We start from the raw sequence: 25,792 nt of genomic DNA on the forward strand, positions 1-25,792 counted from the left end.
CAGTTTCAACATACCCCACCCAAATGTACCTCTCTCTGCAAATGTTACATCTGCCACACCTGCAGTACACATGGTTTTTCCCATTTTGAGAACAAATTTTTACTGCGATCAGATCTGAATAAGAGCCATTGTGTATATATACACTATATAACCATAGAAACCAGATGATTGCACTGTTCTTAATAGTGCGTCAAAACAAACTCTAATCTGACTGGTTAGATACTGTGCAAGAAGGAAAGAAAATATTTGCAATTAATGAGCATCACTTGAAACGTGACTCCACCCACTTGTCCACCAATTATTTGCAATAGTTCTCTTCTTATGCTGGATGCAAGCCTTTCTGTGCTGTGCCAACTACTTGACCAGCTGTGCTAATCCTTTGGAGAACATAGATGCCTATGTAAAGCTGACAGGTGCAGCTCCTGGGGGTGGAAGGTTTGCAGCCTATTATCCGGAGCCAGCTACGCATTTTCTCAAGTGATATGGCAATATTAGATAGGCGGAGTGGAGCCCTTAAAAAGTACCTGAAATTAATGGGGTGTGTGTGTGTGTGTGCGTGTAGGGGGGGTAATGCATAATTTACAAGAACAAAACTGCTGGCTAGATCTATACTTCAACCACGCTGTTGTTAGGAATGCGCTGGCTTAGTACACCTCATAACATAAATGAGAGCGGTGCAATGGTTAGCATTAGCACTGAGGTTGGGTTCGATTCCCATCATGGCCCTAACCATGCGTAGTTTGTATATTTCCCCATGCTTGCGTGAATTTCCTCCGGGTACTCTGGGTTCCTCCCACAATTCAAAAATATGGTTGCCTATAATTATTACTATAATGGCTATGAGAGGAGATAATAGGCGATAATAGGTGGAGAGAGAGGAGATAATAGGCCACAGTGGATGGTATAGCATACTTTAAAATCATGAGCATCGTGGATTCATTGGAAGCGCAAGGCAAAAACAGGAACTGTGCCATGAAGCTGCCTTCATGAGAAGGAGTCTAACAGGAATTCAATAAACTAGGATACCATAGTCAGATTGCAAGTCATTAAATGCTCACTAGTGTCCACTTGGCTCGCTCGTGAGTTCTGCAATACAATATTATTTATTTACAGTTTTGTATATAGCGCAACATATTCCTTTGCGCTTTACAATTGGAATAAAACCCACAGGATATGGATTAGCAAGCAGTGAAGGAAAAGGAAGATGGCAAAACAGATTCATATACATGTGGCACAATACTAATGCCTACTGCAACCGTGAGGGATTGTTCCCAGCAGAGAACAGTTCTGGCGGTTTAGAGATTTAGTTCATGTGGTAAGAAGATAACCTAATATGCAGGCTAATAGTAATTATTGTTATTCAGCAATTAGATTGTACTATTTAATAACAGTTACTTATATAGTACACACATTATAATCACAATATAGTGTTAGCAATATATAGTCCCGGTCACATGGACACACAAACACTAGGACAGAAGCCTCATAATTTTATTTATTAAATTTCTTATATAGCGCACACATATTCCACGGCGCTCATCTTATAATCTATCAAATATTTTGGGAGTAGGTGTGTGTGTGTGTGTGTGTGTGTGTGTGTGTGGGGGGGGGGGTGGTACAAGAAAAAAAAGTGGAGTACACAGGAAATATAACATGCAAACACACTGGGCGTTATTCAAAATGAGGGCGAGTGTCCGAGAAGGGGGGTTTGTACGGGAAGGATGGCTTTTTTTAGCGAGGAAAATCCATCCTCGCTGTCCAGCTCCATCGCCCTATTCTACATTCCAGGGAAATCCTTGCCGTCAGAGGGAGGCAGCTGCATATTGTGGCGAGCCTCGCTGTTTTGACTCCCGCACTCGCCGCAAGTGAAGGAGGGGCATTGAATAAGATGACGGTGAGCTTTCGGCACTGCTCGCCATCAAAGGCTCACCCCCCACCCCGCATTGAATGCCACCCATTGAGTGCATGCAATGATACAGAGGTTGTATTGCTAACCATCATGTCAACTGTTGTGCTCATTCTGATGGAGATCTGGCACTGCCCAGGTTTAGGGGAAACACTGTGACAATGGGCCAGCAGCACAGTATTAGTGCAAACATTGTGGCCTGTGTGATTATTTTATCAGTTTTCTACAGTGTTGCCATCTGCCTTCTTCAAAACATAAAAACTTTTAACCCCCTTACACGCTACACATCAGTTTTGGCTTTGCAGCCTACAACCTGCATGTTCAGCTGCCTCGGGTATCATCGATATATCCACCAGTGTGTATGCACAATATAGTCCTCCAGCGGTACAGCCTGTATCATTAATGACATCGGCTGTGCCGCGGGTTACTCAGTGTGTGTGTGGAGGGGGGGCTTTAGATCTGAGATGAAGTAATCATAAATTGCTAGTTACAGCATTGAGCTACTAGCAAGTTTATTTACAGCAGACAAATCAAGCCACACACTACAATTGTGCTGTTAAAGTTTAACCTGGTTTTAATAAGCAGCTCAGACTGTTTGACAGCTTTGGATAAAGATGTTTTGTTTAGTTTAATTACTTTGAAACCAGTCCGAAGTAGTGTACATTAAAGAACATATTTGCAGTTCTTAGCAAAGATCACACCACAAAGTACAGTATTAGAAAAGTAGAGATTGTTTTAGGAAAATCTTTCATTTTGAACCTATTTTTTGAGCGATGTAAAACAGGGTTGCCGACTTTCTCATTCTCCTCTCCGGGAGAAGCCCGGAGAGGAGAGAAGATTCAGTAGCCGCTCAGGGGGCGGGGCTTAAGCGCGACATCACTAAGCCCCGCCCCCATGCTGGTAAACCAGTGAATTCAGTGATCTCCGTGGAGGGGGCGTGGCTAAAATGACGCGATTGTGTCATTTTAGCTCCGCCCCCTCCTCTGAGACCCGAGGATTGCGGCATTTTAATGCCGCGATCCGGGGGACAGCGGGGGTCCCCCCTGAATCCGGGAGGGTTGCCCACCCTTCCGGGGGGCCGGGAGGGAGCCCCGATTTTCGGGAGACTCCCGGAAATTTCGGGAGGGTCGGCAACCCTGATGTAAAAATATAAATAAAACCCAAAGTTCTTGTCCTGCTGAAGTTCTTTTACTTTTTAGACTGGTAAGAAAGAAATCACAAGAGAAAACTGTATTGCTGTGAAAAGCTCTAGCTAAAGGCCCATACACACTGGGTGATTTCGAGCTGAAAGCAGCTCCCTTTTTGGGTTTTGAGCTGCTTTCAGCTCAAAACCACTGTGTGTATGCCCCTGCGATGATCGGTGAGAGCTGATGAGCGCTCCTGTGTCATCTCCGGCTGCTGCCAGAGTCTGTTGGTTTTAGTAGGGAATATAGATTGTAAGCTCCACTGGGGCAGGGACTGATGTGAATGTTCAAATAAAAATATTCTCTGCAAAGCGCTGCAGTATATGTATGCACTATAAAAATAACTGGTAATAAATAAATATATATATATCAGCACAATAAGCACACACACACAAAAAAAACAATTGTATATCACCTCATCAGTTTACACCTAGGATGAGGAGCGATTGAATAGCCCCCATAGACTTCATTGCCCAGAAAATATTCTAATATAAAATACACTAGGGGGAATAAATTTACTAAAGCTTTAAAAAATGTAAGAGAGGTGATGTTTCCAATCAACCAATCAGATTCTTTTATATCATTTCAAATGTACCACCAGGACGGAGTCAGTGTCATTTAATGTTATTTTTGCAAGCATAAGAAAGCAATATCATTTTAACCTGATTTAATGCTAACCAGAACCTCACAGAAAAAGCTATAAGCCTAAATCCAAGTCAGAATATTACCCAATTGGTAAAAGGCATCAAATACATCCGTTAAATGTCTATACCTTGAATGCAGGTTAGTTATTGAATTGATTTTCTTTGTTGGAACCTGCCTCTCTGCTATGGCAAGATAATCTTCAGATGACCACATGATGCACTAGCCAGCAACGGTCAACGCTTTTTAAAATATACTGCTCCATCCTCAAATGCCTTAGAATACTGGCATTTAAGTGATCTTCTATAAATCTATGGAGAATATTGTGAACACAGAAGTGAGACATTCTAAACACACATGAAGAATTTCACTGTGTCCGCTGTTTAACACACTCAGCCCATCATTCTATACATCCACGTAAACATAAAGGGCACAAAACAGATTTTAAAAGAAAATCAATAGTTCACCAAAAAGGAGACAGTCCCCAAACTTTACGTCTATTCTTTTCTTTCATTCTAAGGCATACATTTGCTGTGCGTTGTGCATATCTTTATATTACTTGAAAATAAAAAATCCCATTAGTGTGATCTTCACCAATTGTTTAGGTCAGATTAACAACAAAAAGCGCAAATGAACAAGTGATTTTTTTGTAATGAATGATTGCGCTCACAGCAATGTATAATGGGCAGAAGACACAGACGTCCTACCCACACAACACCACAAAACAGGCAGATAATTTCCTGCCAATGGGCAGTTCTCAGAATACAAGGACAGGTTGACCTCAACTGAATTGAGAGGGTCTGTGAGGCTGCCAGACTGCAGCAGGTGTGAAATGAGCCCATGTCATTGGAGTCGCTGGCAGGGATGGGGCACAGCCGCCCTTAAAACAGAGAACAGATACAGTTTTAAGAGCTGTCAACAATACCATTGATACCAAAGAGGAGAGTTAATAAATACACTTCATATATTAAAAGTTTCAGGGAAACAACTTTTGAAATAAGACTGAACTACTTGGTTGTCGTCATACCGACTCTCCTAATCCCCCATAACACAAAGGAAGACAAAAAGAAAGAAAAAGATATCCAAGATATGATGCTCGGCTGCACAGAATACCAGTTAACATGGGATGCAGTTGAAATCCCGGCATTCAAAATCCTGACACTTTCTCCCTCCGTGGGTGTCCACGGCACCCATAGAGGGAGAATAAAGGAGTGTGCTGAGCGTAGCGAGGCACCGGGCCCGCTGCATGGCGATCGCAGCAAGCCCGCAAGGGGGTGGGGGGGCGATCCACGGGATTTTGTCGGGATTTCGGCGGTTGGAATCCCGGCGTCGGGATTTAGAACGCTGGGATTTCGTATGCATTCCGTTAATATGGTAGCCAATTTTTCTGAGCAGCTTTATGTGGTGCAAGGGAAGTATCAGCAAAGTTACTGCCTGCAAACAACTATACTGAACTTTTGCACCATTGAAATTATATTTTATATTGTTATTAGTTCAAGCGGGAACATCTGTAGAGGACTGGAGCAGATGGACCCTCCACCCGCATTGGTGCCATGCTACGATACTGCGTGCCAATAGTAGCATATATACTAACCCTAAGTCTGTCATTGGTAGCCACATTTGAGAAGCCCTCAGGAAATGGCATATTATAAACACACAGACATAACAAGGCCTAACAGCTTCACATGCTCCTCACTTTTTTTAATTTTACAAATATCCCAAGTGCTACTTCACTCAGTAGGTTGTTGACCAAGAAAGATTGGCTACATCTGAACTACTTTGTTCTAGACTTTATATTTAGACCGATAATGCAAATAATCAGGCCCATAGCATGATGGAAGCGTGCCCTGAGCCCTGCATCCTTCACATGTAACATAAGGAAGAATGCTGATATGACCCAAAATGTCTGCAACAGTTTCCATTTTGGCAATTACAATGCCATTGTAGACCCACAATTACACATTCTAATTGAATGTCTGAATTACCAATTTGATACAAAAGGGGTATCTTTTTTCTTAAACCACTTACAAATGTATTGCTTTTCTTGCAAGTAAACCATTCAGGATTTTGATGTGCTGTAGACAGTGGTGAAGTTTATGTTGTAATCATTTGTTGAGAGCTTGGTTAAATCATAAAATCCCTGGGCCAGATGCACTAAACTTCAAAAGGGATAAAAATGGAGTGATAAACAACCTGCCAATCAGCTCCTACCTCACATTTTTCAAACACAGTCTGTGACATGGCAGGTAGGAGCTGATTGGCTGGCTGTTTATCACTCTCCATTTTATCACTTTTGAAGCTTAGTGCATCTGGCCATACAGATTACTGCCATAATGTAGGTCTGTGAATGTTTGAATTATTTACCACCAACTGGTATTAGCCAATAAATAGCATATTCTTTTAATACTTCCCTAAGCTGTTTACATACTGCACTACAGTCTCACGCAATATTACAGTGATCATTATTGCTGGTCCAAGTCTGAACAACAGTTATATGCCAAAATAAACCAAACGCTCATTTATCCCACTTTATGGGATAAAATTTTAAATCGTGCATCACAAATATACAAGCTGAAAGTTACCGCAACAGAATAAGCTATATGGTAATGCTGGCATATGAAATGATACACAAATTGCCTCTAGAATAGACTTTATCATCCTAGGGAGTCACTAATCTTGAGCAATTGAAGACCTGGTGCTGCTGACAGAATCTCACTTAATGGTAGCCCTGCAGAGAGCTGCGATATGGGGCTCATCTTCAACAACTGCTGGCTGTATTATGATGTACAGTGGTCAAAATAGACTAATGACAGGTGGACCAAATAAATGTTCGAAGTGGCATCCATACTGTATGTTTAACAAGTGGGTAAAAAAAAGTTCAGCGTTAACCCCGAATAGGGAGTAAGAAATAATCTTACTACCGTAGGCTGCATTTCAAGAATGCACAATAAAATTCTAGGCTAGGATATTTTGTGCTAAACAAAGATTTTTGACCATGTAGATTTCTAAATGTTAACATTTTTAGCCATGTGCCTTGACTCATGCTCTGTAATGATTAGCATTATTATACAGAGATATGAAGTATCCAGATCTGCAACAGACTACACAGCTAACATCTTCACTCTCAGGTATTGGCATTACATTTTACTGAACTTATCAGTCTCATCAGAATGCTTAAGTGAAGACCAATCCTTTGACGCCTTGACTGTTTTAAATCATCATTCACTGATTAGTGGGGCTGTGTAAACCCATAGCTTATCGGGAACAGCTGAAAACATTTTTGGTCTCATAGAATAATAATTTTAGTTATACCATTTAAAAAATAACAATATACATGGGATGGAAAAAAAAAGGGATTGGGAATTTTGGATTGAGTCACACCCTTGTCTCTCCGCAATCTCTCCTCAGAGCTTGCACACCCCCGCACACCATGGGCAGCCTGTCAAGCAGCACTGACACGCCAGGCCTCCTGTGCTCCAATCTTAGCGCAGAACAGGTGGACTTGCTCAAGGCAGCTGCTTCACATACAATATGTAGATGCAGGAGTGAGATTACAGTATACAGAGAGCATCAAGGGCAAATAGGAGGGCATTGAATCTCAAAGGTGGAGAGATAATTTATTAATAAAGATTTCATATTCAACCACTCCATTAAAAAAAAAAAAACCAAGTCATTCTACTGGTAATGAAATATGTCAGGAAAACAAATAATACAGAACTGGCTACTCTACAAAGCTTCCACTCTTAACAAAATAAAAATAAACTATGTGATTGTGAGATTAATAAAGAAGTTCTGTTATTTAACAAGTATTTGTTACCTCGTGTCTCTCACAGTGGAATCCTCTGTGTGGGGTAAATGACCCTGGTTTATTCTTTTGCATCTGTTTTTACGGGAAAAACACAGGGATCTGTGAAGTTATGTTGGATCCATGTGCTTTTTGCAATGTCTGCTGCTAAAAGAAAAAAAAACTGTTCTCAGGGATTTTGTTTCCTCCACATCCGGCAGAGGAATCCAAATACGAGAAAGTTTCAGCTACCAAGGATAACTGAAGCACCAACCAATTAGGTGAGGTACTTTACCGCAGCTAATTGAATTCCACCATTAGTAATACAGAAGCTTACAATAAACTTTAATCATGGAAATCTCTATGTTTAGTATTCAATTAAGTCAGGGTTGCCGACTTTCAAAAAATCCTCTCCGGGAGAAGCCCGGAGAGGAATCTTGCATTACGAGTTTTGGGACGGGGCTTAATGGTGATGTCATTAGGCCCCTCCCCCATTACGGCAAATAGCCGAAATACCTGATATCTATGGAGGGGGTGGGCTAAAATGACACGATTGTGCAGTTTTAGCTCCGTCCCCTCCCCTGAGACCCGCGGATTGCGGCATATAAATGCCGCGATCGGGGGGCTCAGTGGGGGTCCACCTGATTCCGGGAGGGTTGCCCACCCTTCCGGGGGCCGGGAGGAAGGACCCAATTTTCGGGAGACTCCCGCAAATTCCGGGAGGGTCGGCAACCCTGAATTAAGTGCAGTTTTTTTGACTAGTCAACAAAAATTTCACTTTTCCCCATTTTTTTGTCAAATTTAATAAACTAAAGTATACATTTTTTTTTTGGATTAGCTGAAAAATCCAAATAATGTTTATTGTTGAAATTGCGGCAGCTTTTACCAGGTTTTTTTTATTGTTTTTTTTTTTTGCCGATGGAGTTTAAACCTTCAAATACAAAAAGTAACAGGAAAACTGCATCAGCAAAAAATTACTAGAAAAACAACTGTCAGAACGGCCACAATTGAATGCTCAAGTCCACTAGCCCAAAAAAATAAAACAGTATATGCCCCCTCTGTCTCCCATCAGATTGTATGATCAAAGGGTAGGGAATTCCATACCTCTTGTTCCAGTGTAAAAGCCCCCATACATTAGGCCAACTTGTTCAAAAGACTCCGACTGATTGGCTGAAAGAGCTAAATAAATTAAAATAAAAAACTATATATTTAAAAAAAAAAATTATATTTCCAAATTAAGAAAGGGTAAATATTACAGGTCATTATGATGAATATAAAAGGCTTGCTTGCCTATTTTCACACCTCTTTTGACAAATTCACTTGGCACTCACAGGGTTAAGAGTTTTCAACATAATGAACAATAAAATACAATGAAAATAATAAACACACATATAAAGGATCTATGCTGTCTGTGGCTGTAGAAGGCAGCCTCAGATGTATAATTTGCTACCTGAAAGTTATATTTAATATTAACATGGAATAATAAAAATGGAATAGAAAAGTATGAAAGCAGGAATGTGCAAAAATGTGCTATAGCTATACCTTAATGCAAAGGAAACAAATTACCTACTGTCCTTATTGTGAAGTATGTACATACAAAATGCTTTATTTTGAAGCCTGTAAATAAAAACAGGAGTATGATCAGCACTGATTGCACAGCCCTGGAGGTGTAAACTACAATGTTTAACTAGTCAGATAGCAGATTTTCTGCCAGCACATTTACTTGTACACAAAGAGGCAGCTGAGAGCAAATGAGAGAGCAGGAAGGGGAGTGGCCCGTAGAAAGATCTAGAAGAGAGAGCCAGATCTGGCTGTGTTTGCAATGGGGCTTTAGGATTTGTTTTTGTTTTATGGGAGCGTTTGGATAGGCAGGAAGTGGTTACTGATAGAAATCTCAGTCTCCTTCACAGAGTAGTGGAGGAGGATAAAGTGAACCATGGGTCAGCTCTTCTGAATACAAGTGTGCTCTATGAAGCAATGCTGTCTCAAAATGAAGCAGGCATGGATTCACACAGGTTACAGAACAGCTGAAGAACAGGTTACTTGCAGTGGCAGACCTACCACTGGTGCAGGGCATAAAGTTGTTACGAAGTCCAGAGGCAGGAGTAGCTAGTAAAACTAACATTGGCACATGGAGAATCAAAGGATTAAAGGACTAAAAAAAATTGTCCATAGTCCACCCAAATTAACCACCAACTCTACACATTTATAGGGAGCTGAGCCTCTTTTGGAGATGTACAATTCATCATTGTCCAGGAGACAAAAGGGTCAGTTGGGATATATGGAAGCGGTCATATCAAGGAAAGAGCGAGAGGCACCGGTGTATGGTTTAGGTCTGATGTGCTCATGGTAGAGGTCTGTTGGCCACGTGCAAGGTCTGTCAGTGTTTTAGAGTATATTTAGGATCAAAAGGTGTTTGGTGGGCATACTGTAGCAAATAGGTCAAGAGGAAGGTTTCATTGGTATATGGTGCATTTTGGAGCTAATTTGGGGCATTTTAAGGAGATACGCATGTGCGCCATAAGCACTTTCATTTTTTAAATTAAAGGTAATCGCTCCGTTGAGAGGGAGCATGTCCTAAATTATATCAGAGATCACAGAAATCCATAATGAATAAGTTTTATAGCAATGTATCTTCATATTTATATTAAGCCAAAGAGTGTATTTGTGCAGCCAAAAAGCAGATTTTTCCCTGTAGTTGACATATAAATGCTCTGCTGCCTCAGGGATAGTAGTCCGCAGAGGTAAGAGTTAAACTGTGATAAATAGCCCCCGAAACACACGTTACCCTGATATGAGTCATTTATGACACATTTCCAGACCTTGGCTGAGCTCAATATGTGTTATGCAGTGACAAAACAATGGCTTTGCTTTTATCTGGATCAACCTAATAATATAATTATGAAAAGGATGGAAGTGTAATATTGTTCTAGGTCTTCTACACCTAGTTTCCATAATAGCGCTAGTATGGTTGCCGTTTTGAACATTATGTGGTTTATATGTTTTAAAAAAGTTTATGCCTTTATTCCTTTCATGTTGTTAATATATAGAATCATTTATATTTTGATTCATTGTCATAACCTTATACAATAAGTAAGCCTTCTATACTCGGGACCAAGCGGATTTCAACTACATGTTTATATTAAAAAAAACTGGTAAAACATTATTGAAAGTACAACATTTAAATGAAGTCTTTTAGAGGTCTGAATGTCTTTATACAACCACCATGGTTGGCAAGGGTTTTGTACAGTTTCCTGCTACACCCAGACTAGTAATTGTTTGAATCCAAAAAAACAGAACAGAAAGTCAGGAGTGCATGGGAACATTGCTTTGTCCACTGGAAAATAAAAGTCTGTTTTTGTGGCTCCTCCAGGTGACTTTACTATTCTCGGTTTCACAGTTTCGAAAATGAATACAGAGGGTATTTATTTATTTACAGTTTCTTATATAGCGCAGCAGATTCCGTTGCGCTTTACAATGGTAGACAGTGATAAAACAAACTGGGTAACGACAGACAGACTTGGAGGTTAGAGGGCCCTGCTGCAAGCTTACATAGATTGCCTCTAGGTAGACAGTCATAAAGTCGACCACTATTGGTCGACAGTCAAAAGGTTGACATGCATATTTTTGCAAAATTTAGAGCCAACATGTGCCAACAGGCAGTATTTCATGCCCTACCACCCACTACAGCATGGAGGGAGAATATAATAGTGTGCCGAGCGCAGCGAGCCATGCCAGGGGACGCGGTACACTTAGACAGTGTCCAAGTCGACCAATTTTGACATAGACACCAAAAAAATATTGAAAAACCCATGTCGACCTTTGGCTGTTGACCATTAGACCCTGTTGACCTTTTAACCATGTCCGCCATTATTGGTCGACCATATGAGTGTGGACCTAGACATTGTAGATCTAATATACCATAACCATATACAGTGGTTAATGCCGAATTGCTGGGTTCAATGTGCCCTGGAATTAGCAATACAAACACCCTAAACTACTCACTAGATAACCTAAAAAGCATTCGTTTGGATCCCCATAGGGTCAATTCCTAATTAATTGCAATTGCTGAATAAGCACGCACTAAAATAGCAGGTGAAGCATGTTCCCAGGTTAAAGCGTATGCAGGTTACAGATTTCTATGGCATGGCAGGAGAATCACATCACAGAATAATGCTATATATTAGGTTCCTCCCATGGAGATGAAACCTCATGCTGCAACTGTAAACTGACTACACAGTAGTATTGTGAGGATTTGGCTGACCATTCCTTCCCATTCAAGAAAGTGATTACTAAGCAATGTGGATGTTCACGCAACTGAGCGATTATCGGTTGGTTGTGTATATGTTGAGGTCACACTGCGCACACATGCTGAGGTACCTTAGCAAAGCCCCTTTGCATTGAGGATTTATTTCCATTGCATTTATGGGGTATTCGGATGGTGGATAGATGATGTCTAGGCCAACATGGCTAAGGTTGACACACGAAAAGGTCATCATGAGTTTTTGGGGATTTTTCTAATTTTTTGTATTTCATTTTTCATATTTTACAATCCACATGGACTCAGACTGGAATCAGATCGCAGTGAATCACCTTGCCGGAAGCCTGGTAAGTGAAACGAGCCATGCAAGAGAACATGTCACACTAATTGGGGTCCAAAAAAGTTATTAAAAAAAAAAACTCACGTCGACTTTTTCATGCATCAACCTTTTCCGTTTTGACCTTTTGCTTATGTCAACCTAGGACATTGTCAACCTAATATACCAGGATGGTTTGCGAGTTGGAACAGCAAAAATGCAGGCATGTTACAACAGTTTTTGGGTTGTGTTGCTGCCTACAGCCATGATCGTGAAGTGCCATGAATCCTGCTGACAAACTATATATAAATAAGATGGTTATTATTATCTTGTATATAGAGAAATATGGCACCAGCGCCAACGCGGCTGTGGCAAGTCTGCATGTCCATAGACTCATTTAAGGAGTTGATATTCCTCGTTTCTGCACATTTGTACGTAGTTGCTGAAAACCGCGATGACTTTGTTGGGTGTCTTCATTTGTGGTGGCTGCTTCACATGCGTTGTTTAGCAAGTCCGTACGCTGAAAAATCGCAACAGCAAAAGCATTTCCCTACAAATCAGAATGAGGCCCTAGATCTCTGTTCGTATTGCCGAACACACTGAGGATGAAGCGTTGCTTGGAAACATGCTGTGTCACTTCCTCAGTGATTCATTCATGTACGGAGAACAATGAGAGGATGTGAAGCGATGTGTTGAGTGCACATGACTCGGGAGTCAGGAGTTCTTGGAAAAAAACATGGATTTACTTACATAAGTAAATCCAGCTTATTCATGGTTATTAAATCAAGGCGCACTGGGCTATTTTATATTCAATCAACACTTAACATCCAAAAATACCACAAAGTAAGTGTTAACCTTTTGCAGTCCAAATTTAGTTTTTTGGCAAATCAAACAGTCTGGTTTATATGTTTAAATTAATAGTATTTTTTGTTTTTATTCAAAATCGGTCTACATTGGATGTTGAACGATGTTCACTTATTTTAAGTGGCTCACCATTGGATCTGCTACTAGCGCTAGGGTTGTTGAGCCTGACTAGACATTGGACTTAAGACAAAAGCTTTCTATTACATATACATTAAACTTTATGTTCATATAGGCAGTGAACCAACACACCAATAAACCAGAAGATACATTAGGTCTATTCTATGGTAAATACTGATGCAATTACATAGTGTTACTAAAAGTTAAGGCTCCCATACACTATGCGATTTTGGGCCCATTTCATCTGATTTCGGCACTTTGGGCCGATAACCGGATGAAATCGGCACAAAATCGCAGGTGTGTGACATCTGATCTGATCCGAAGTGCAGTCCTGTGCGCATCAGACCGGATCAGAGAGGTCGGATGGTCAGCACATAAGATCACGTCCGACCTCCCTGTATATATGCCTGACCGGGGGAGCAGTGGAGCGGGCGGTCATCATCATCATCTGCGGGACGCTGGGGCATGCCGCGGGCGGCAAGTACTGACCTGGCCAGGCGGTGAACGCAGATATCATCAGCGGGACGGGCAGTGCAGTGGCGGGCATTATATTTTTAAAATAACCTGTCAAATGACTGGCTGTTCTCTGATTGACTGAGAGCTCTCTCAGCCAATCAGAGAATGGACAGTCATTTGACAGGTTATTTTCCTCACCGCCCACTGCAGCTCCCCATTACATGTGATAAATCGCAAGCGATTTGTGCTGTGCTGAAAAGGATACCAGAAGTGAAGACAGCAGCCAGGAAGGATACGGACAGTGCACAAACAAATCATAATGGGATGCAGTATAATTTCTGTTTTTTTTTGTTTGTTTTTTTTGGGGGGGGGGGGGGGGAAGAGTAACATGGGAGATTCAGTCTGCTGCTGCAGGGGAAGGGGGCTGGGTCTTGAAAAAATATTTTACAAAATAAACAAACCAACATTTTTCAATGCTAACTTGTCATGTCTTTTATTTTCATTTTAAATCATTGAGGGAAGGTTGGCTGGCAGTTTAGCAGTCCTAAAATAGACATTTTTAATGTCATCCATAGGGAAAAGCGGGGCTGACCCAGGTTCAGTGTAAACGGGGCAGACCTGGGTCCAACCTGGGTCACAGTGCTGTGTATTACCCCTTTCACAAAAATATCCCGGGTTTTTGCACATGAACGCGCATCAACCCGGGATTTAGCTCAGCGTGAAAGGGTCTCGAAAGAATATCCCGGGATTTCTACCCAGGTCCTGACCTGGATAGATTCCGGAATCGACCTGGGATGCGGTCAGTGTGAATAGTCCCGTACCCGGGATCGGGTACACAGGACTTTAAAAAAGCTGCTGATTGGAGCTTTCTTGGGCTCACAAATGCTGATGTTATCTTTCAGAGCCCTGGTGTCCATTTCTAATGACATGCATATGTATTTGCAGGGATTTCCCGGGATCAGTGTGAATGGGGCTGTCCCGGGTCGATCCCAGGTCTGAGTGCAGTGTGAAAGGGTACATTCCTGGGTAGAGTCCCGGGAAGCATCCGGGAACACATTCCCAGGTATGACCCGGCTCTGCGAGTGTGAAAAGGGTATCAATGTTCAAAGACCAGGATTTTGGTGTAAAGGTGGCCATACATCTACAGATCGATTGTCATATTGGGCTGGTTTTAACAAAACCCTGGTAATGGAAGAGAGCAAATGGCAGTTGACCAGTTTTGCTTTTAAATGCTGTTAAACTGCCAAACTGCCATTCAGATATTACCAGGTCTTTGTTCCAACCAGCCCAATCGGACAATCGATCTGTAGATGTATGGCCACCTTAAAAAGTGTATCATTAACAGGCAGGTTGTGTACAAATGGAGAAACTTCCAGACCATCTCCCCAGCAGTGGCCAACTAACAAAGACCACACCAAGAGCAAGGCATCTAATAGATTGGAAGATCATAAAAGGAACCCAAAATAACATCTAATCAACTGAAGGCCTCTCACATTAGCTAATGTTAATGTTCATGAATCCACCATGAAATGACAGTGAACAATAAATGGTGTACATGGCAGGATTGCAAGGAGAAAACTGTTGCTCTCTAAAAAGAGAACATTGCTGCCTGTCTGCAGTTTACTAAAGATCACCTGCACAAGCCAGAAAACTAATGGAACAAGGTTTTGTGAGCAGTTAAGTCCAAAATAGAGCATTTGCTTTAAATGGAGAAGTGTACTACTCGGAGAAAGGAAAAAACACTGCATTTCAGCAAAACACCTCATTCTATTACAAGAGTGATGGTCTCATGGTTTGGCCCGGTTTTTAGCCCAGAAGACTTAACATCATTGATGAAACAATGAACTCTGAATTAGAACACAATATTCAAAGAAAATATCAGGTCATCTGTCCACAAGCTGTATCTCAAGAAAATGTGGGTCATGCAGCAATGACTCAAACCTACACAAGTCAATGGACCAAGGAAATTTAAAGAAGATTACATTTTGGAATGGCCAAGGCAAAGACCTGACCTTAATCCAATTGAAATAATGAGGAAGGACCTAAAGCGAGCAGTTCATGGGAGGAAGTCCATCAACATAACAGTTGAAGCTGTTTAGTAGGGAGGAATGGGGTAAAGTTCCTCCAAAAACTAACAAAAATGTTTAGATGAAGTTATTGATGCACAAGGGGCACATACCAGATACTGAAAGCACATACTTTTGCCTAGGGATGCCAATCCCGGGATCCCAGTATTCGGTATTGAAAAATGCTCGATCCCGGGATTGGTCTCCCTAATAAGAAAAAACACGGGCGGGATCGGTGCAGATGTCAGCAGTGTGGCGGTGCCTGGGACTGCCGGGAGCGAGCAAGAAGCAGAAGTGCGGATGGGTAGGGTGGTGCAGCATTGCGGCCTTTCCAGCATGACACCTGACCGTGTCACTCTGTGTATAGCCGAATGCAGGGGTCTGGAACACCTGGACAGCTTCTGAGTGGGCGCCCAGAAGCTGCCCATCATTAGACTGTGCATGTGCAGTCTACTCCCGACCTGGAGAAATCCTGGCAATTATAGGGCCAAATCACGGGATCCCGCCGATCCAAATCCCGGGACAGGCCACGCTACTTTCTCCACTTACAGATATGTGATATTGGATCATTTTCCTCAATAAACAAGTAGTAGTTTTAGGGCAAATATTAGCAGCAATATAGGAAATTCTGAAGGGTTCACAAACTGTAAAGCATAGCTATGAGCTTATTGCTGGTGTCTTCTAAAATAACTACTATACAAAGAACTTACAATAAGGTTTGGAGCTAGACAGAAGTCAGACTGCTCTCTATATTTGGATGTGAGATTACAGCACAGCTAATCCACTTCCTGCATTTGGGGAACGGGATTCTCCCCACAAGTATTCAAATCTGTAATCTTTACAATCATGTTCCAACGTTATAAATTTTGAAAGAAAGAAAGTAAGAAAGATAGCGAAAACGATTCAATAATTTATACCCCCTCTTAGCAAATAGTGGTAACTGTGACAGCAGGCAGCTGGGGTATATCAGTCTAGGCAGCCAAGATAACACACATATAATATATAAATGAGTAAAAGTGATCAAAAAAAAAAAAAGAGACATTCAGATGAGGACTATATTTTATTTAGAAGGCGCCACAAGTTTTTCACAACCCCCGTATATGTAAGCACACATTAGAACAATACAGAGTACACAGAACATTAAAGTAACTAAAAATCTATAAGAGAGCACAGGTAACAATTAGCACTACAATTCTGAGTACACGAGATGTGGGGGAACAGAACAGTTGAAGATGAAGAGTACGAGTGAGAACAGATGCTGGTATAGATGGTCGCTTAGTAGGAAAGAGCTGTAATTAAAGTGAGAGAGAAATTACAATCTAGAGGGATTCTTTCCCCCAATCCACCAATCTGCACCCATACATTACAGATACTGGTCAGTGATTTGAAGAAGATCATTCTTAGCAAATACACATCTGCCTATCTTGCTCACCAATTTACTAGGAACAATGTGCAAATATACCACAAACTAGCCATCTACTGCCCAATTAATAGGTTATATTCAACATGTTGAACAGCCATTAATTATGCTTGTTTATTTAGTTATATATGGAAATTGTAATAATGAACACCCTATAACCCAGGGAATAAGACCCTTAGCTACTGATTGTTTTGCAAAATGACAGACACATCAAAGAGCCCATACTGTTAGGGAGGAGCCTCTCTGCACATCTGGACTTGCCCAGATTCCCTGGCCCCCTGCAGGGTAAAGAAACGGGGGATGGAGGGAGCTAGGTTATCAAACTGCAGAGCAGATCCCTTTGGACGATAGGAGTATGATGATAAAGACAAGGATTTCAAAGTCTGCCTGGAAGTCTGATGTTTTCTATTTAAAAAAATGTAACAGAAATACATGACACATATGGTGCCCATAGACGGTCCGTTTAACGGATCAGTTCGGCACTTAATTAGCACGCATCGCATCCCTAGTGCATGCACTGTGATCCGATGCGATGTGTACCTAGTACAAAAAGTATGTGCAGCGCGCTTCTCATAGTACAGAACTGACGGTCCTTACTACATGACAGAATGTAATTATGAAGCGGAATAAAAGCAAACAAACAGAACACCACTTAATGAAAACAATTGCATAGCACAACAAAATATCTCCTATATATTTGGCTACATCTGTCACTCAAAGTGGGTGTCTGTGTCTATAACGCTCTGTTCCTGGACTTTCCTCTTAATGTGTGATTGCCTTCATCTGTGCTGAACACCTTTCTGAGAAATTAACCTGTTTAAAACAGGTGATGGCAATCATACATTAAGGGGAAGTCTAGAAACAGATCATTGTGTCCCTCCTGGAGAGGGTCATGTTGGGAGGTATGTGACAGAGAACCAGCCCAGTGAGCCCACAGACAGTGCCAGACACCCACTGCCTTCCCATGTTGCCCAGCACTGCTACTCCACAGCCACCAGGTGAGCGCCCCCCTCCCGCGATTTGCGGCAAAACCTCCCCCCCCCGCGCCCCCCCCCCCCCTCCCGCGATTCGCGGCAAAAACACCCGCTCCCCCGCGCCCCCCCCCTACCGCGATTCGCAGCAAAAACACCCCCGCGACCCCCCCTCCCGCGATTCGCTGCAAAAAGAACCCCCCCACGACCCCTCCCGCAATTCGCGGCATATCCACCACCCCGCGACCCCCCCATCCCGCGAATCGCGGCAAACCCTCCCCCGTGACACCCCCCCGATTCGCGGAAAAAACACACCCCCGCGACCTCCCTCCCGCGATTCGCTGCAAAAAGAACCCCCCCACGACCCCTCCCGCAATTCGCGGCATATCCACCACCCCGCGACCCCCCCCTCCCGCGAATCGCGGCAAACCCTCCCCCGTGACACCCCCCCGATTCGCGGAAAACCCCCCCCCCCCGCGACCTCCCTCCCGCGATTCGCGGCAAAAAGAACCCCCCGCGACCCCCCCTTGCACGATTGGCGGCACCCCCCCTGCGACCCCCCTCCCGCGATTCGCGGCACCCCCCCCCGCCCCCGCAATTCGCAGCAGCCCCAGGATTAAATGGCACATGCAAAACACTGACATGGCTATGGTCGACAATGAAAAAGGTTGACATGAGTTTTTGAAGTTTTTTTTTTCATTTTTTGAATATTTTCATATTCATTCTCATGTGTCGACATGGACACCAATGAAGTGCCACACTTATGTCAACATTTACATGTGTTGACCTTTCTGTGTTGATTTTTTCTTGTGGCGATTTGCGTCACACCCCCCCCCCCCCCACACAACCCCCACTCCCGCGATTCACGGCACACACACCCCCCCCCGCGATTCTCGGCACCCCACCCCGTGACCCCCCCTCCTGTGATTCACGGCACACCCCCCGCGACCCCCCCTACCATGATTCGCCGCAACCCCCGCCCCCGTAACCCCCCTCCCGCGATTTGCGGCAACCCACCCCGCGACCCCCCTCCCGCGATTCTCTGCAATCCCTCCCCTCCCGCGATTCGCAGCATCCACCCCCCCACAACCCCCCCTCCTGCAATTCGCGGCACCCCCCCGCGACCCCCCCTCCTGCAATTCGCGGCACCCTCCGCGACCCCCCCTCCCGCGATTCGCGGACACCTAAGTTGCAATACAGGGCATCTTTCATACAATTCTAACCATATTTCTCATATACAAACGTTCACAAATTAAGGGGACGCAGGCCCCTTACGACGGTGTGAAGAGCGCCCGTAGGGCGCGATGAATCACCTAGTTTTAAATAAAAGGTTAAAAAGTCAATGTATGTACCCGGTGATATTGGCTGCGGGCAGGGACCTGGCATCAGCAAGTGCATACACCTTTGCAGATGGAAAGGGAGCGACGGGGGAAGTGGGGGCCATGCTGCGAAAATGAGGTTCTCCATCCTCTGAACTTTTCAGAAGAGGGAGTGGGCTCATTAACAATGCATGGGAGTATGCATTGCTAATGATGTTGAGTGTACACACAAGAAGAGATAGTAAAAATATACCTCATTTTCCTTTCTCATCTAGAGTATATGGGGCTCTAGATGAAATGTTTATTAACACATTCTATTTTTTTTTATTATTCTGTGACTACACATAGGATGCTGGAAATTCTAACAAAAGCCTATTATACTAAAAACAAGTGTTTTTATTCAAAATTATTAATGCCAGTGGCATGCCCAATGTGGATACAGTAGCTCTGTGTGTACTCTGAAAAGTGGTTTTATACTGTCCCATTTGTATTACTATTCAGATTTAATTGTAAGTAATAAGTGTGACTAGTGCAAGGTGTACGCACACACGTTGCATTTTTTTGCTATGGCTGATTGACTATGATTTCCCTTGAACTCCCTGGAGTCCAGAACCACACAATGGGCCTTATTCTGATTCACTTTTTCTGACAAATTCCTTCTTAGATGGACAAAACCATGTGCACTGCAGGGGGCATATGTAACATGTGCAGAGAGAATTAGATTTGTGTGAGTTATTTTGTTTCTGTGCAGGGAAAATACTGAATGCTTTATTTTTACACTGCAATATAGATCTCACTTTGAAGTAAAACCCCACCCAAATCTAATTCTCTCTGCACAAGTTACATCTGCCCCACCTGCAGTGCACATGGTTTTGTCCCTCTAAGAAGGAATTTGTCAGAAAGATTGAACCAAAATAACCCCCTATATTATCTTAATATTTTGAATATTAGGCTTATCATTTATTTATATGGTGTCACAGGGGTTCTGCAGTGCCTCACAATACATACACTTATAAATGATAATTACTTTGAGATTTTGACTTTATTAAAACACTAGATACAAAATTGGTTTGCCTGCATAGTCTTTTCGTACATAAGCAAGGCAGCCACGTTTTAGTCAGGACCAATATTCACACATCAGTTCCCGAACAATAAGGTACTCTAAAGTTCTGTACAGAAGCTTCGATTTTTGACAGGTTTTCAATTCGATTTTGCTAATAGAAGTAAAATTAATCAAAATCGAACGGTTTTAGGGGACTTTCGATTCGATGTGCGCTCCTGTTTTCTCTAAATCGAAAAGAAAAAATAGAGTCTGCATGGAAGGAAATATTGAATTTGATCCAGTAAATCAAATCAGTACACTGTGCCTTGAATGCACATCGAAATAAATATAGAATGCAAAAGTGCAGATCGAATGTGAAACAAAAGGCCAAATTGACATGGGGTGGAATTGGGGAAAATCGAAAGCAAATTGAATCAAAGGTAAATTGATGCGTGTGTGCGCACCTTATTGGTGCATACACAGTGAGATTTCACTTCCTTTACGCATTGGGATCGAATTTTAAAAAAAGTGTCTAGACAAGAGAAAAAAAGGTTGTGGTGGAGCGCTCAAGGTAACAGTAAAAGATCAATTGGGTATCATGTAAAACAATTTATTTAAGACTAACACAAATAAAAAGATATACGTTAAAATTACATATAAACATATAATAAAGCAATGCACTCTGATGTATAATGTCAGACAATTGAATAATTGTAATTTTAGCTAATCTCACTTGTTCCAAGTTATACTCTCCTTTGCTCATTGGATGTGGTCTCCCACGGTGTCCATAGTTAAACTGGCATAATGGGTGTTCATATAACTGACAGGATGCCTTGTGTGCTGTGTCCACTTGTATGAGACATAATGTTTGTAGTCTCTTAGTCTGGAAAGGCTCCAATAATTAGCAGGAGGTGGTATCCCGAGTTGTAAGTCCAGTTTTAAGGTGGCGAAGTGGAAAACCGAAGTGGAAAACCAAAGTGGAGACAAAACGTGGAGAGCTGGTCCAAGTAGAGAGTGAATTCAAAGTCCAACAACAGAGGCTTAGCCTGACCATTTAGTTGTTCCCTCAGAAGCTAGTCAGGATTTATATACTATTAAACAGGAAGTACAACATTTGACCCTAAAAAATAATTTACATATACCACACTTTTAGCAAGTTGTGTGGATGCTATATATTAGGAGGCAGTCATATCATGATAATAATATAAAAACATATATAAAAAGACACACAGTACATATTGCATATATATCTCACACCTGCGCCTCACTTCCGGTTGTTGGAACGCATGCCCCGTCCAACTTCCGGTTGTTGGAACGTATATGGCGTCCGACTTCCGGTTTCTGTGAGGCATAGGTGTAGTGACATTTCTTAAACAACTTATGATTAAAACATAGCTTTTATGTATATGGCTCATAAGCCTGGTAAGGAGCGAGATGACATTAATAGGGAGATTAAGGATGACCAAGTGGAGCTGTGCATATGACTTCAGCACAGCACATCTCTGTTACTTCCAGCATTGTCATTTCTGGCTAGTGGAACACAAAAAAAAATACGGGTCTTCCGGCCTGCGTTTCACTACATCAGATTCCAAAAGAATTTGGACAATATAAAGAGAAATCTAAAGCTAAATAATATAACGGAGGATATAGGAAACAGTTGAAGATATATATTCATTTATCATCACTAGACTATAGGTATTGAAAAGTCATCTGTAACATCTGTACAGTCTGGGGCGAGAGGCATATATCTGGGGCAGGACAATCAGATTGGACATATGTCCCATTCTAATCATAGAAGGACTATGATTAGACTGACCCTCCCCACTGGTGTGAGCAGCTAGCTTAACCACTCACCTCACAAGCGCCTATTTTTTCAGCCTAGGTGGTATTTTTTTCTTTTCTAGATTGAATTTAAAAAAAACATTCACTTTTGTATTCAATCTTCTAGAAGCAAAATCAAATAGAAAAATAGTGCATATCTCAACGTGTGTACCTCTATAACACTTACTACAGAACTAAAAAAAAAAAAAAAAAAATCTACATTCTCATTCCATCTATAGTTCAGACACCTAAACGTAAGCGAATGGTGAATTTGTTAATATAAAACTTGTTACATATGTTAAAGATTCATAATTCAAAATGGAAAGAATGGTACTCTTTACCTAGAAGGGCGCCCATGATTTTGATCGTGGGCATCGTTAGTAAAAAAAAATTGCGTCGGTCGCATCGCATGCGACCAAAAAATTGCATGCGATGCGACCGTCACGATGCCTGCGATTTCCCATAGGGAACAATGTTAAATGTCCCAATTGACCCGATTTTCCTGTTCAATGTCTCAATTGACCCGATTTTCCATAGGAAACAATGTTAAATGGCCCACAGAGGCCAAATAGGCACCCTGAAGTGTGAAATGGCCCCCACAATTGTTAACGCCACCCCATGATCAACGTGGACCCGAAGCGTGGCGAGTGCAGCGAGCCCGCGAGGGGCTCCAGTACGCATCCTACGACCTTTTCATACCCCCACTATCCACGTCGGCGTGGAGTTGAGAACAGAAAGTGTGGCGAGCGCAGCGAGCCACCGAGCCTGAAGCGTGGCGAGCGCAGCGTGGCGAGCGCAGCGAGCCCCGCGAGGGGACACGGACAGCTGTGAAGCCCGCGAGGGGACGCGTATACCTGTGAAGGTGTCCGCTCGCCACACTTTCTATTCTCAACTCCACGCCGACGTGGACAGTGGGGGTATGAAAAGGTCGTAGGACGCGTACCGCTGCACTCGCCACGCTTCGGGTTGACGTTGATCGTGGGGTGGCATTAACAATTGTGGGGGCCATTTCACACTTCAGGGTGCCTATTTGCCCTCTGTGGGCCATTTAACATTGTTTCCTATGGAAAATCGGGTCAATTGAGACATTGAACAGGAAAATCGGGTCAATTGGGACATTTAACATTGTTCCCTATGGGAAATCGCGGGCATCGCGTCGGTCGCATCGCATGCAATTTTTTAGTGCATGCGATGCCCGCGATGGGCGCCCTTCTAGGTAAAGAGTACCGAAAGAATTTTATCCTTGAAGAGACTGTCCAATTATTTTGAGGAACCAGTAGCTCTCACCTAAAGTGATGGAGCTATTCAATTGCTTGTGCAACCGTCCCCCCTGCTAGCCATGACACCAGCATTCTCACACCCTAATAATGCATGGGATAAAGCAGCTTCTCCTGTGTTGCACTGTAGTTAAGGTGTGCTGGGCACTCTTGCCCATGCCCAAAAGCTGTACTTCAGGATGGCAAGTGTAGAAATCTGCAATAAATGCATCCTTGGCTTGGACGCCAAGAACAACGGAATAGTTCCCGATCACTTGAATAGTTCCCGATCACTTGAATAGTTCCCAGTCTTTTTAGACAAAAGACAAAATAATTGGATAGCTTCCAAAGAACATACACTCTATACAATAAGATTCATAATATATTGTATAATATGTGTAAATAATTGTTGACACATGAAATCACAAGAAGTATATGACTGCATTATTTCTTCACATGCCAAAATTTTATAGTACAGTATATGCCAATTAAGTGAACTATATAAAAAGTATACATATTCTTCATATAAAATATTTTGATATGGTTATCCCGTACACCATGGAGTCACTGACTGGTTGCTGCCTTTATCTAACAAAGGGTTAAACTGGTTTATAACCACATTCGTTGGAATAGGTTAAAAGCATTGCCAAAAGTGTATCAAGTATGACAGACTTTACACAGAACTATCAGGCATCTGAATTTTCCGCTTTTTTCAGGAATGTTAAATATTTGGACTGTTACCAGTTTCCTAAACAAGAAAGGATCCTCTGCCATGAAAATCTAACATTATGTCATACTCGTAGACTAAAAAGGTCACTTGCAGAACACAGCAAATCAAAGGCTTGCATGACAAAGTGAACATGAAAAGAAATCAGCTTTAGTCAGGTGCAAACGCTATTAAAAGTGCACATATTCACACACAGTAAATCAAGGCTGTGAGTTTCTCACATTAAGATATGTTCATGTATACAACATCTATTTTCTAGGAAACACAGTACTCAGTGACCATTTGTTCTTAGAGAATTGTCAGACTGAAGTCTGGGGAATATTGGCTTGGCTCACAAAATGGCTGCCTCAACTGTGCCTGGGCAGCAGGTGGTCACACATTGCAGTCAGCTCTATTCACTTCTATCCAGAGTTACCTCACTTAAATTATTACAACTCTAAATTGATTTATCTGACCCAGAGCCCACACACAAAGTTCTTTAAGGGACTACTGCAACTTACGTGTGAACAGATAAACATTGGCCATGTGTTTTTTCCATTCTGTGTATAACAAACTTCTTTGCCTTGATTTTTTATAACTTTCAAAGAAAGCCATCCTATTGCGCCTTAGGGAACCGTATAACATATTCTAAACATGTTTCAGTTTTTTTTTCCATAATCATCTTTTTTTGACCCATAGGGGTATCCTATTAATTTGTATCATCTAATTAAAGCCCCCCCCCCCCCCCCCTTTTTTTTAATGTTACATTTTTGGCCGATTACACAAGCGACTTTGGATAAGTTCCGGACACGTGTCAACGTGGCTCTGAGGGTTGTTATAGTGTTTTCACATTTCCAAAAATGATATCATTATATTAATATAATGCATACATATTACGCAGCATTTTACAGAGAATATTTGAACATTCACATCAGTCCCTGCCCCAGTGGAGCTTACAATCTATATTCCCTATCACATGTACACGCACACACATTCTAGGGTTAATTTGTTGGGAGCCAATTAACCTATCAGTATTTTTTTAAATTGTGTGAGGAAACCGGAGTACCCAGCGGAAACCCACGCAAGTATGGGGAGAATATTCAAACTCTCCACAGTTAGGGCTATGGTGGGAATCAAACCCATGACCTCAGTGCTGTGAGGCAGTAATGCTAACCATTACACCATCCGTACTGCCCACTTTCACAATATACTCTGGTTTTGTGGCTGGCCAAATTCAAAGCTACATTTCCCTGGATTTAAACAGCACAGAACCTGCATAATTCAGGAGTGTCCCAGTTTAAAGGTATAGTATGGTATGCCTTCTCACTGGCATTAGTGTAGCAATCACTTTACTGATTAAACCCTTGAGTGGTGGGTTTTGCTGGGGCAGGACAAACCTGCTAGGGTAGATACTAGGAAGCCGCCGCCCCCTCCCCTCACTGCCCGCTTCCCCCCTCACCTCCACTCCGGCGTTAGTACGCCGGAGCTCCCCTGCTGCCGCTTCCCCCTGCCGCCTGTCAGTCATCACACAGGCGGCAGGCTTGGGGATGTTTTGTGGCGACTCGGGTGCCTGAACTCCCTGAGCCGCGCTGACCATCCCCGAGCCTGCCGCCTATGTCACTGATGCAAACAGTGAGTGAATGGCGGCTGGTGAGCTCCGG

The 25,792-nt window shown here is 42.5% G+C and overlaps 1 protein-coding gene across 2 annotated transcripts in view; it reads right to left on the minus strand.

Annotated features, from left to right (window-relative positions):
• The window catches only part of LOC146042617 (transcriptional enhancer factor TEF-1-like), a 91,951-nt gene that overhangs the window by 53,887 nt on the left and 12,272 nt on the right, over window positions 1-25,792 (minus strand). The gene's annotated exons all lie outside the window — the stretch shown is intronic.

The sequence above is a fragment of the Crinia signifera genome, chromosome 19 (assembly GCF_055691185.1).
Source record: "Crinia signifera chromosome 19, ASM5569118v1, whole genome shotgun sequence".
Classification (NCBI taxonomy): domain Eukaryota; kingdom Metazoa; phylum Chordata; class Amphibia; order Anura; family Myobatrachidae; genus Crinia; species Crinia signifera.